Below are 12,595 nucleotides of genomic sequence, written 5' to 3'. Positions count from 1 at the left end.
GAGCGGGACGGGAGCGGAGAGCGAGGGATCCCCACCGGACCCTCTACCGCTCCCGCGCCCGGCTGTCCAGAGCCCATTGTCAGCCGATTGTTTGCTTTTGTTTTAACGCTAAAGGCAAACGGGTCTAGCATATTGCCTCTTTCTACTTTTGCCTGTTACATGAATTCACGGCTACCCGGTGTGTAAATATTTGCATACGTCTACAGGTTGACAGGCTCGTATCACTTTCATCTGCACATGTGGTATGCCCAAAGTATGGGGTATGCGTGGATGGGAACTTCAGCGACATCTTCACTATGGCTGATTATCCTAAATTCTACCCTGTTTTATTAACAGCTGAAGTACAGAGGGCTGAATCAACTCTGTGCCAAAAGCTAACTTAGCCTCATATCACTGAATATGAGATTCAGTAGTACATTTCTCCTGCCTTTTCTCTGCACTGCAAGAGAGAAAGTCACAGCAGCCTTGAGAATTCCTCTGCTCGCCAGGGCGACACACAGGACCCTCCAGCAATCTCAGAGCTGTGACCTGCAGCAGCACAGAGAATGTCTGTCCATATTCTTTCATGACCCCAAAAGCCTCCCTCTGCCGAAGCACAATGGTGGCAATTTCAAATCTACTCTAGCTAAAAAATGCCTTTACACTGAAAAAACATTTCTGTGCGTTACTTATGGCAGCTTCACAGCTCATTTATGTAAAGGAATCATGAGCCACAGATGAATCAGGCTCAAATAAAATGATTTGCAAAAGGCCACACAGTAAGCAGCAGGGAGGACGTGAGCCAGGGACTGAGAGCATGCTCTATTGTGCCTGGTTTTGCCAGTGCAGAAATCCAATGCCAGCATGCAAAATGCACCATTTTCTCTGCTCCAAATCCCAACAAAGAGGTGAACAAAAGTAGTTTTCTCTCGTGTGTTACAGCTGCCTAGCAAACTGACCTACATGTCTGACTTTCAGAACTTTATGGAAGATTGTAACTTCCTTTTGCAGACAAAATTATAAATAATCTTTTAAAGAAAATTTTCTAGCTACACTACTCTCCCTTCTCGAGAGGAAACTTAAACACAGTGAAGACTTTGAAGTGAGCCTTGGGTTTGTTACAATGAACTAACCTGATTAGAAATCATGCAAACTCTTGCTGCTCTTTAGCTGCATTCCCCCACAGGCTGTGTTACAGCTCTCTAACCAGTCCCACAGCATTGAATGATGTCATGGGATCTGCAGCTCAGCGAGATGAAAGGGATAAAGCGGAACCCGCTGGCACTGGGGAAAGCTTCCAACACACAATCCACAACACAGCTTGGGAACTCAAAAGCTACAGATCCAGCCACTCAACCCCAAGAATTTCAGAATCGTGTGCATTCTCCCAGCACAAGCAAGGAAAGGGGGAGAAGAGCCAGTGCGGAGCACTGAAAGGCAGAGTTTGAGGGCAGTTACCTGCTGGAAAAGGAGCTCTTTTTCCTCGCCAAAGCACTGCCTTTGATGTACGGCAACTGATCACTGATCAGATTACAGGCATTTGGTCTCACTGCTCGTCTGCCTTTGATCTGCATGGTTAATTTTATTTTCCCGGATTTGGAGTTTCGTCTGGGCTTGTGCTGACATACTTTTTTTTCTTTTTTTTTTTTCCTTTTCCTTTTCTTTTTCTTTTTTTTTTTTTTTTTTTTTTTTTTTTTTTAAGGCGGTAAAAGCATTTAATACAGAAGCTCCGGCAGTGTGAAATTAAGTTGCAGTAACTCTGGCACTGGAAAACTTCATCAGATAACAGGTACTGAATTTTGGGGTTGTTTTTCAGTTCTGTGTTGCATGAATTTAAGGAATTATAAAGTTCACATAGCCAATAATACTACACATCATTGTGTGTACAAAGTTCAAAAGATTGTTTGTAATTTATGCAGCATTTTGTTTGCAGCTCTCGGGCAGAATTTTATAGAGGACAGACTATCTAGAATAATAGACATAAAAACTGAAGCAAACCCAGTATTTTTCAATGCTTTGGGGGTACCTAACATTTTGAGTTGCACTGCTTACTCATACCATCTATGGTTTTGTAAATTTATATTTGAATACTCAGGGGAGTTCTTATTTTCTAAGGAAAGACCAACCATATCTCTTACACATGGAAATACTTTGTTTGCTCTCAGTGCATTTATTAAATTGTGTCTTCTTCAGACAACACTTATAAGTCTAATAGTTCCATACCTGAGATGAAAAAAGTCTCCACTTCAACAACTTACTGGAACTAAATTTATAAGCATAACATCCTTCCACACAAAAGGAAATGGTTTTATTTTCAGATTGAAGAGATTATAGTTCAGCTGTACCATATGAAATCTTGAAAATAAAAGTAATCTTCTAATCTGATGATAGAAGTTTCCTCTAAGGCATTTTAATAAATACATTAAAGAAATTGACAACTAGTTTTGCTAAGCTTTGTAGAAGTTTTGCTGCATTTTAGTGATGCAATTTCCACTCACAGTGTTTTGTATTCTGTTCCTCAAACTCATATTTATGAAAAGTATTGTGTTGAAGAAACTTTAAGACACCTACTCCAGAAATTCATTATAAGGGAACAATCTTTTGAAGGTTTAGGATTATTCACACATTTGCAGTTTTAAAGAGCCAGATCTTTGTGTGATTTTGGGCCAAATCCATGAGTGTTCTATGCTTGCATCTGGGCTCAGACTGTTAAAACAAGACTCAAACTCCTTCGGTAGTATTTGAATATAATGTAGATTTTCAGAAGAACTTAGAACCCATAACTGGGACCAGACTTGCAAACATTCCAGACACTGAGGTCTTTGAAGATCCAGTCTTAATGGTGGTCAGTAATACTGACTTATATAGTCTTAAGTCTAAATTTAAGTGTATAAAAATATTAAATACATTTTTAACAAATTGCAACTAAAAATCAGCATAAATCATAGCTGTCAAGCATCACCTGAACATTATTCTTTGAGATGTCTACCAGTCCACAGGACCTTCAAGATGTTCATACTTCAGTATGCACTATAGTGCAACATGCAAACCCAAATTTTCACAGTCTGCTTGCATCTGAGTAAGATCAAGTTATCAACAATTCCAGATAAATGTAGATAGCTTTCATTAGTCAGTCTGCAAAGTTTCTTCTAATTAAAGCAATATTTGTAAATATAAAACTTCAATTTACTGAATATCAAGAGATAATATGCCAGACACAGATTAACTAGGCCTGACTTGGAATCACTTGGTTTTCTATGCCACCAATTAACTCATATTCTTACTTAACAAGTCAATTATATTATAAGGAAAGTAATTAGCACTGTATGAATAATATGTGTAAGAAGCTGTCAAGAAAGAATATCATTTAAGTAGTAGCCAAAGCAAAATTTAGTGTTTCTCCCCAAGTAACAATGATGTACTAAAATACATTCCTGAACCCTGAAAACATGGCTTTATTTATCAATTCTATGCTTCGCTGATGAGCATCCATTCCTTTCCAGTCCCCTCTTGCTTGTTGCTAGTTTTCCAATATGTACATTTATTTTCTGAGGAAAATTGTTTCTAAACTTTTCCTCTGCTTGGTGTAAAGTAGAAAGGGAAGTAAAATTTAAAAAATAACACAAGGAGTCTTTTTTCTCAGAAGTCAAAATAGCTGTGCAAGTCTAACGCAATTAAACTATCACTATAAGGGCCTGACCTATCATACAAATGGGTGAAGTTGCACACAGAAGGAACACTGGTTAATCAGATAGATTACACTGTTGAGTGGGATTTGTATAGATAATTATTCTCAACATTTAGGCCCTGAAAATGCATTTAAGAAACAAAGTTTTTTAATTTTGTAAGAAGTCCCTAGGGTTTTAGGTAATCTCCCCAGATATTTAAACAAAGATGGGCGTCAACCCAATTAAGCTGAAAAATATCTTTGCTTGTCTGTATGTAAGTGCAGCTGAAATGAAAGCACACTTGAACACATTCAAGCATGGTGGGAAGAGAATTTTCAGCAATTTTATTGTTTTAAATAGCAGTTCTCTGACAGTTTAGCCTGTCATTGATCTGGCTTTTAAAGATTAAATAGTAATAATTCTTGGCACTAGTAACTTTGCTTTTACTAAGAGCTGTATAAACATTAATTAATCCTCAGGCTTAAGCCTTCAGAAACAAAAAGTTCACAATGCTTTTTCAAGTTGATCTGACTAGGAAACTCCCAAGTATATGATTTATTTATTAAAATAGCTTGAGAAATTTCTGATTATAAATAGAGCCATTTTCAAACAGTGTGCCTTAGATAACATCATAAACATATTTTAAGGTTTGTAATAGTTAAGATTATCAAAAGACATTGCACAGTTATACTGACATCAGTTTCCAACAGCTGTCATAACAAGAGTAGATCTATCTCACAGTTGACTGGGGGAACTGTGTTAGCATTTGAGATATGGAGATAACAACTTCCTATTGCTGTACAATTTCTGCTTCCACATCAGATATGTCATGCAACTTAGTCTTATCAAAGGGGTCAGCTGAAACTGCTTTCCAAGTATTTCTTTTTTGCTTTCTCTGTTGTAGTGAGAATCTCTGTACTAGTTGTAACAATTCACTTCTTCAATTTCCTGAGAAGCATCATGATTTAAAACAAAGTAAACACTACAATTTTCAACACCTTTCAATGATGAATGGAACTAATTCATCCGTTTTACGTTCAGAGGAAAGATTTTACATGCTACAACAAGGACTTAAACGTTTACATTTCAGTGTTACAGACAACACATTACTCTGAGTTCATTAGCATAGTAACCCACTGCCTGATGAAAGTTTTAATGTTTCTTTATATGGTAATACTGAGTGTTTAGTCAACACTTCAAGAACTCTGAGATATTTTAATAACTTTGTCTAACTATACTGCTTTAAAACAAGTATCTGAAACATACATAACGATTCTACTAAGAAAAACTCATGCAATAGTTTCACTGATGGCTCCAGAAGACAGATAAGATACAACAGATTGTCTGTAAATAGTGAGATTGTGTACAATGCTCAGTGCTGTGCAGCAGCTGCTATTCACAACAGATGCGCTGCTGTTGCACTGCAGTATGCCAATTCCTCACTGAAATTCCAGCCTCTTGCAGAGCTCCTCCTGGCAAGGGTCCTGAAGCAATGCTTTGCTTTGACGGCCCTTTAGAAGAGAATTACATGGAAATCCCTGTTCATTCTGAGTTGTTTGGGTTTTATAATTAAAAACAACTAGTTTTGCAGCAATAATCTCTCTCTTTTCATACAATTTGATGGATTTCAATAAGCACTCCTTGTTTTTAGAGAAGCCCTTTGGCTGGTGATATTCAAACTTTTGTTGGTGCAGGGCTCCAAAAATTCTGTTTATTTGAAAATGCTTTACCTCCCAGTATAATAATTTGTTCATTTTTTCAGAGCCTAACCCAGCTCCTTGCGTGTCTCTACAGTTGTCTAGACTGTAAGTGGATCATTAACTTTTTCATTAGAAATAAAACTAATGACCTGAAATCCCTGCAGCAGCAGTACTTTTACCAAGGTCTCCAAGATTAGTTTCCCCAATCTTGGAGAATCACTAACTTCAGAAAACCTCCTAATTTGTGTCACAGTAAGTCGCAGTAACACCCAACTTAGTGACTATGAAAAATTTACTATCTGTGAAGGGCTGGATTTCTTCATTTCTCCATGGATACTTGCATTGGGTATAGACACTGTGCTTACAGCTGGGTAACTTATTACCAGCAGAATGGACAAAATATTTCAGGCTCTGAGTTAGCAGGAAGAAAAAGCTACTCAAGTACTTTGGAAAGGAGGGCTGGCAGAAAGGAGAATTTGCAGTGTGTTGTCAGAAAGCCACTGACATGTTTTTTGGGCAGGAGAGGTGGAAAGGGCTTTGCTGAATTACAAGGACTCATTGTACACTCACCTGAAGAGTGGTCAAGGGCCAGTACCTTTAGAACAGCCCAGCAACCACAAGCCTGAGCTCTGAGAGGGATCAGCATTGCCAAGGCTGCAGTCCCAGTGCCGGGCAGCATCTGGAAGCAGAGGTAGGCACAGAAGTGCCCTGCTATCCTGTCCTCCTGGTGGGATAAAAGGGACACCAGCCCCTCACGTGTGATTCACCCTGGCTTCACACCAGTGGTAGCAGGCACACACCCTCACTCACGCCATCCATGCATCCATGCATGCATGCATTCATCCATCCATCCATCCACCAATATCAATCCATCCACCAATATCCATCCACCAATATCCATCCATCCATCCATCCATCCATCCATCCATCCATCCATCCATCCATCCATCCATCCATCCATCCATCCATCCATCCATCCATCCATCCATCCATCCATCCATCCATCCATCCATCCATCCATCCATCCATCCATCCATCCATCCATCCATCCATCCATCCATCCATCCATCCATCCATCCATCCATCCATCCATCCATCCCATATCCCATATCCCATTGGCTGCCCCCGCTCAGCTGACGGCCCGGGGCGGGGCGGGCGCGGCGTTGCCGGGGGGACGGGGCGGCCGCCGAGGGGAGGCGGCGGCGGGAGCGGCGGGGGCGCTGCGGGGCGAGCGCTCCTGGGCCGGCGTGGCAGGTGGGTGCGTGCGACAGCCGGGCCGCGGAGCGGGGCGGCCGCGGGGAAGCGGCGGCTGCCCCGCCACCGCCGGGGCACGGCGGGCTGCCCGGGCACCGCCGGCACCGCTGCCCCGCCGCCGGGTGCCCGCGGCGAGGGAGGCGATGGTGGCGAGCTCCGCGGGGAGCGCAGGCTGCGGGCGCGGGGCGGGCTCGGCCGGGCCCCGCCTCCCGCGGTGGCCCCGGCTCCGCCGCTCCGAGCCGCCCCCGCAGCGTCCCGCGGTGGGTGCGCGGGGCACGGCGCGGCCACGGAGCCGCGGCTGCTGCTGCTGCTGCTGGTGGGTTCTGCAGGTCTCGACAGCCCTGGAGTGGCTGCTCCACGCCCCGGAGTGCGGCGAACAAAAAGCCCTTGAAAGCCGGGCTTTCATGTTCACAAGCGCTTCTCGTGTCTGCTGCATAAATAAGCTGCCGCTTGCTTCAAACAATATTAGAGCTGGAGTTGAAGGAATAGGAGCTCCCAACTTTTTCTTTTGGCTGGTAAGAGGTTTAAAAGCTCCAATTACAGTTCGGTTTATTGAAAAGGTTTTGATTGTTTGACTTTCCTGATGGCTATCCCCATTTAATCTGACCTTGGACCGAAAGCTTTACCTGATGTTTGTGAAAAGCCTAAATACTTATTTACCACCTTTATATTTACAACTGCTTTAGATGGATGCTTTTATCAAGTGTATAAAGTAATCCAGTAACATTTAATATGGGTAAGTGGCAAATTGATGCAGTCTGTAGTAGGTTTCTTAACTACTGCATATTCTCTTTCAAGCACACCTTCGCCATGACGTGTGAAACGAGTTACTTCGGTATGTTACCTGGGAGCTTGTTGCCATAAGAGAAAAGGGTTGGGGGTTTTTGAGTGGGCTTTTTGTTGTTGTTGTTGTTGCTGGTTTTGGTTGGTTGGTTTGTTGGGGGTTTTTTGGTTCTTTTAGACCTAGAAGTAAGCTTCTTTTTAGTTTACTAGTAAGATGCTTAAAATGTCAGTTAAGGAGGTAATAAGTCACTTTTTCTCACTTTCAACAACTTGCAATCCTAGTAAAAGAGAATGGTGTGAATGAAAGTAGCTCATGTCTGTGGTTTTTAAGATATTGCATGCCATCCAACACTGCTCAGGGCTGGCTGGATAAATGTAGCATATTGGCATTGCGCCATTGAAAAGTGTATTAACTGTATTAACCAGCCCAATGCTTTACAGTTCATGATCCCTAAAAATTACTTTGAAAAAGAACTATTAGTATATTTTGGTGTAAATGAAGTATTAATATAATACTGGCATTCTCAGTGTATTACTTATTCACATATTTGAGTACAAAAGTACAAGTGCATCTTGACACTGAGCTTTCATCTAGCCAACCCGTGTCTCCTAGAACTTGCCATGGGTGCGATGTATTAAACAGAAGGAGCAACATTTTTTTTTACCACAGTTTTGATGTTGTGTGAGTAGGCTCATCAGCTTTGGTGAGAGTGGGAGTTCTTGTGTGAATCACAGGCTCTGATCCTCTAGAAAGCTTTGTTTATGTGTAGGAAAAATGTTGCCACATTGCACCTTTGTTACAATATTTCACTCTAATATCTAATTAGTGATAAGCTGGATGTGTTTAAGAATACAAACGATAAGCTGCTTTATCACCATTATTCCTGTAAAGACAAGTACTTCAATTAACATAGCTTGAAGTGTGTGGTACTCAGAAGCAGCACAAATATTTCCTGGCCGTGTCTTGTGGCCCTGTCTTCTTTGCATCCCCCCAGCCCCTAAAATACATCTAAATGTTTTCAATCACCACCAAGGTTCTAACTTTAATCTGCTACCTCTGTCTTTACAAAATTCAAAATAAATCCATAGCGACCTAATGTTGTACATTTCATGTGTGGCAGGTTGGTAAAATACACATCTTTTCAACAGGATATTTAATGTGATGAATGTGATGCCCTAGCTGACAGTATGGAGTTTTTTTCCCCACATTTCTTGGAAAAGTTGGAGCAAATGTTGTCAGACAAGACCTCATTTACTTCACAAAGGGGAAGACTACAAGGGTTGTGGGCAGGGTGTAAAGGGAAGGTGTTCTAGAACTGTGAGACAGAAATAACAATGTGCAGTGCTGTAGTGGAAGTTCTTGTCTCTGACTTGCTCTTGCTTTGTCTTTGTCATTGCAGCAGCATGAGTACTTTTCCTTCTCTTGTTTCTTGCCCCTGGGGCGCTGAGTCTGCTAAAGCCATCTGCCACTCCTTGTTTTATTTAGTGCAGTTGACAGCTGCGGGTGGGAAGTAGGTGGTTAGAAAGGAGCTGAGACCCTGTTTGTTGGATACCAGAGACCTCTGTTGGCAAGATAAGATGGTTATATTTTCATCCCTCTTTCTTACCCAGAACTTCTCAGAGTACTCTGCCAGTGTTAAAAAGTTTGTGAAAAGGGTCATCAAGTAAAAGTATTAAATAAGAGACATTTCTAAGACCTGGTTGTAAATTAACTGGGAATTCACACCTTCAAGTTAAGTCAATGTGAAGTTGGGACTCTTCACCATTTCTAAAGTTTCACTTAGAAGATGGATGATGTTGACTTCAAAGTTTTGATGCTTCCCTGTCTGAGAAACCATAATTTAGTCATGCTGCTTTGATTCTTAAGGTGGCATGCCTTTCACGGTGCAACTTGAAGTTCTTTGGAGAGAAAAAAGAAGTATTTTACTGATAAGGACTTTGAAATAAAATGATGACTACTATTCAAGCAAGCTGGTAAATGTAAGAGTAAATTTTAGAGGGCCATGGAATTTAGAACCCTAAAAGGCTGGAAGTTCTTACTTCCACAATACATTTATTACATGCTTCTAATTTATTGTTTGATATTGCCCTCTTTATACATATGCTTAGTAGTCCTCAGATGACCTTAAAATTATGCAACTCCATTACCTAATGCAAGTTCCCTATCCTGAGTTCAGTACATTACCAATAAGATTCCTTTTCCCTGAGTATTTTAGGTAACCATATTACTGTTAGCTTAATAAGATGTATTTGGAATAATTTAGTGACCTCAAAAAACTCTGTCCACAGGTTTCTTTCTTCTAATAAATTTGAGTATAACTGAACTCGGCATTTTAAATAACGGTATCTGGACAAGAGCAAATAGTCTTTATGGAACCTCTGTTTGCTCGCAAATGTTGTAGAGGCAAAAAGCTTCTAATAACTTCTTGCTTGAAAGCATGGCTTTCAAGGTGAATGGCTGGTGTCCAACAGACATCAGTGAAATGCCACTTGATATCATGAGAGAAGAAATTTGCCCAATGGCAGCCTATTATTAAGTGCTGCAGTCTCTGCTTTTTAAGCAGGACTTTTTATCAAACTGGAGATTGGAACATGAAACATGCAGCTGACACAGTTATCTCTCCTTTGGGACTTGCATTCAATACAATGAGTAATTATTAAGGTGCCTTTCAATTATTTTTATCAAAATGTTGTCATGAAAGAAACATTTTATTTGTCCTCTTAACAATTGTTATTTCTTGTATACTGTCTCATTTCTTTCTCACATGTTAGTCAGTATAGAGTCTTTGGTGTTGTTTTGGAGGGAGTGGTGACAATGGGCACAATGATGGCATGATAGAGTACCACAAGCTGCTGAAATTATTTAAATGTGCTTTGGTGCTGCTGAAATGCTCTGAAGTTTAAGGTCCATAGACCTGCAGGCTTCTTTTGGAATCTTTGTTGATTATAGTTGACTTATTATATAGAAGCTATATCATAGGCCTAACGCTATAAGATCTCATGAAACTTGTAATGAGCAGTCAAAAACTGAACCTTAGTCAAGTGTAGGATGGGTTGGAGAAGTCCTTGATAGTTTGATGCTGGTTATAAAACACTTTATTTTGAAAATTTATTCTGGGTTGTGGAACTCCTGGTGATTAGACTTGCCAAGACTGTTATAAAGGCAGTAGATTTTCAGCTGCGATCAAATTTCACACCTAAGTGAACAAAATGTACTGTGGTACAGGATGGTTTGCCATGTGGTTTTTATGTTCTGAAAGTCTTTGAGGTATTTGCTATAAGAAAATCATCTTATAACAGGGCAATCCCAAATCTGAAATACAAGATGTCAGCATGACCACCAAGATTTTTAATACTGCCTTTTGTTCTGTACTGGTATTTTATTTTTGTTCCATTGTGACTCCAGAATACTAAAAGATGAAAATACACAATCAGCTTTGTTTCAGTACTGATTTTGACAAGTTGTATATATACTGATTTTTTAACAATATTAAATCTTCAAGTTATTACATATTGGAAAAAGGGTATAGGGGTCAATATACCTGAATTAAATTAAGCTAATATAGTTTTATTGCAGTTAAGGGCAGTTAATTTGGCTGTTCTTAATTTGCTTAATATTTTCCGTGCTTCAGGTAGCTTGCACAGAAAAAATAGACTTCTTAGATTACATAACAACTCCATATTTTAGATCATTAGGCTTATTACATCTCACCGGTATTTTTTGTATTGAAAAGTCTATGTGAAGCTTGACAGAAAAATATACAATTATTACACTTGACAGTTTCATTTAGATATGTTACACATCTATTTTCAGAAGCAAAAGTAAATATTGAAACTTAAAATCAAACTTAAATTTAACCTCAGGAAGAATCCTTGTTTTGAAGTTTTTGGTAGTATTCTATAGATGGTCATAATTGCATTAGAACTGTATTATGAGTTAGCTATATTTAATTATTAAAGAATACATATGACTTGGCATAATCACTTGACATTCAAATCTAAGAAATTCAACTATATTTACACCTTTATTTCCCTTTCACACTTCTGTAAAGTTTTAAGTCCTGTAGCAATTAAGAAAGCACGTGAAGTATTTATTTTTCTACTAAACTATTACATGAAATAAAGAAGTTAATGGGGCTTTTTCTCCCAAATCCCATTAATTTCATCATGACTCTTTAAATCATTATTTAATTTGACTCTTAGACTTTTAGCTTTACTATCTTGTCTTCTCTGAATTGAGTGAAGTCAAGCTTGTTTTACAGGACTGCTTTTCTGTAATTCAGTGTAGAGTTGTTTGTTGTAATATGATTCTTAGCTATTTTTTAATTTCTCCATATATTATTCTTGAATTTAGGTAGCATTCCAAAGGGAATGAAGAGCAAAATTGAACAGAATCAAAATTAAGACTTTCTTGATACTTGTTTCAAGGTTACTGAGGTGCAAAGTCTCACAATTTGTCTCTTATCTAATCTGGTTTTACTTAGAAGATATTTGGTTACCTGTTGACCAGAAGATATAATGTATGGTGTGTATATTTACCCATTTTGTATGTTTCTGAAAACAGCTAAGAAATGTTTCTTGAAATTTCTGAGTTCCCTTAACAGTATTTTTACTGTGTCAGTCCACTGTTTGCTCTTTGCTATTACTAGAAATTGTTTTGTTCATGCATACCTATTTTTTTTCAGCATTAGAATTGTCAGCTTCTCATGACTTCAGAATTTGTAATATTTGTTGACTCTCCTTTTTCATTCTTCTAGTTGTTCTACAGTACTTTTTACATGAAGTTGTGTATTGGTCATCCAGAATTATTCCTGAGATTTTTCCGTTTAATATTTCTTGCCTTAAATTTTTTTTTCTCAGACTTAGAAAAGAAACCTATGTCAAATACTAGATCTGTATTTGTATTCCCTGAGAGTATGTCTTCTTTTTTACCCATGTTGACATGCATTTAATCTGGTAATTGTCATTGATCCATAGACCATTACCATCACTAAGTGAGAAATAACCGTAAAAATGTCATCTTGGCTTTCCCATGGAGTGCTGTTTGACACATCTCTACCTGCTCTGTTCTTTCTAGTAGACTTTTGCTCTTTTTACACTTCAAAACACAGCTTATCTTAAAAAATATCAATAGTGACACTGAAGTATCCTTTATCCTTATTGATTAGAATTTATTAACTAGGGTATTCATGAAATGAAATGTGAAATTAT

The 12,595-nt window shown here is 39.1% G+C and overlaps 1 protein-coding gene across 4 annotated transcripts in view; it reads left to right on the top strand.

Annotated features, from left to right (window-relative positions):
- The first annotated feature begins 1,229 nt into the window (after positions 1 to 1,229).
- Positions 1,230 to 12,595, top strand: part of TNFRSF19 (TNF receptor superfamily member 19) — a 56,289-nt gene continuing 44,923 nt past the window's right edge. Inside the window, exons 1-2 of one of the 4 annotated variants that reach the window (XM_030275259.4) lie at positions 1,230 to 1,484; positions 1,682 to 1,768. The gene's annotated coding sequence lies outside the window, so the exon portion shown is untranslated. Of the gene's footprint in view, positions 1,485 to 1,681; positions 1,769 to 6,490; positions 6,602 to 6,696; positions 7,117 to 12,595 lie in introns of those variants that run through there. The other 3 variants (XM_030275276.4, XM_072930742.1, XM_030275267.4) reach the window with 3 other exon arrangements.

This window comes from Taeniopygia guttata, chromosome 1, assembly GCF_048771995.1.
Source record: "Taeniopygia guttata chromosome 1, bTaeGut7.mat, whole genome shotgun sequence".
Classification (NCBI taxonomy): Eukaryota; Metazoa; Chordata; class Aves; order Passeriformes; family Estrildidae; genus Taeniopygia; species Taeniopygia guttata.
This window is presented reverse-complemented; position numbering and strand designations above follow the sequence as displayed.